We start from the raw sequence: 969 nt of genomic DNA on the forward strand, positions 1-969 counted from the left end.
TTTTTTTTTTTTTTTTAATACCACTGAGCCACCTAGGAAGCCCAGAACTACCATATGATCCAGCACCAGCAATTCCACTCCTGGGCATCTATCCAGAGAAAAACAAAATTCAAACAGACACATGTGGAATCTAAAAAAGGCCATCGTTCACTGTGCTGTGGTGAACTGGGTGGATGAAGGCCGCATGGTGCAGGAAGGCAGAGGGTGAGGAGCTCTCCCTGCTGTTTCTAGCACAGAGGTCCATGAGTGTACTGGCTGACCGTTCCTTTTATGCTGTGTCTTCCTAGGTCAGCTTCTTGGAAATCACAGTGAAGCCAATAAGAACTTCAAACTCAAAATATCCTAGCAGAGTTTTTATGTTTTCTGCTGGTGAATGACTATGAGTGAAGTCGCTCAGTCATGTCCTACTCTACTCTTTGTGACCCTATAGACTATAGCCTACCAGGCTCCTCCATCCATGGGATTTTCCAGGCAAGAGTACTGGAGTGGGGTGCCATTTCCTTCTCCAGAGGGTCTTCCCAACCCAGGGATCGAACCTGGGTCTCCCGCATTGTAGGCAGACGCTTTACCGTCTGAGCCACCAGGGAAGCTTTTATGAATGACTGTATTTCCTATAATTTAACCACAAAGTTAAGCCCCGTTTGATTTTTTAAAAAAGAAGGAGTCAGTTTGGCAAGAATATCAGGTTCATTGAAATACTGAGTTTTTTTCTATTACACTGTGAAGGGAAATTACATAGAATGGAAAAAAAATTCTGTACTGACCCTAATATGGTGACCGCTCAGTTTCCGGTTGCAGCAGCACTGCTAAGATGCAGAGAACCCCCCAAGTGTTAGCCTGTTACGGGAATGTGCTTCCTTGGGCAATAGGTATTCGGTGAATTGCAAGGCAGAAGTACATACAAATCAGATTATTTTTAGAATTAAGGCACTTAATAATATAATATCTGCTCTACATTTGTTTCAAAGA

The 969-nt window shown here is 43.2% G+C and overlaps 1 non-coding gene across 1 annotated transcript; it reads right to left on the reverse strand.

Annotated features, from left to right (window-relative positions):
- Positions 1 to 515: 515 nt before the first annotated feature.
- On the reverse strand, positions 516 to 587 carry TRNAC-ACA. Its single transcript has one exon. It is a non-coding gene; the product is annotated as a tRNA-Cys (tRNA).
- Positions 588 to 969: the final 382 nt, after the last annotated feature.

This window comes from Oryx dammah, unplaced genomic scaffold (genome assembly GCF_014754425.2).
Source record: "Oryx dammah isolate SB20612 unplaced genomic scaffold, SCBI_Odam_1.1 HiC_scaffold_25, whole genome shotgun sequence".
Lineage (NCBI taxonomy): Eukaryota > Metazoa > Chordata > Mammalia > Artiodactyla > Bovidae > Oryx > Oryx dammah.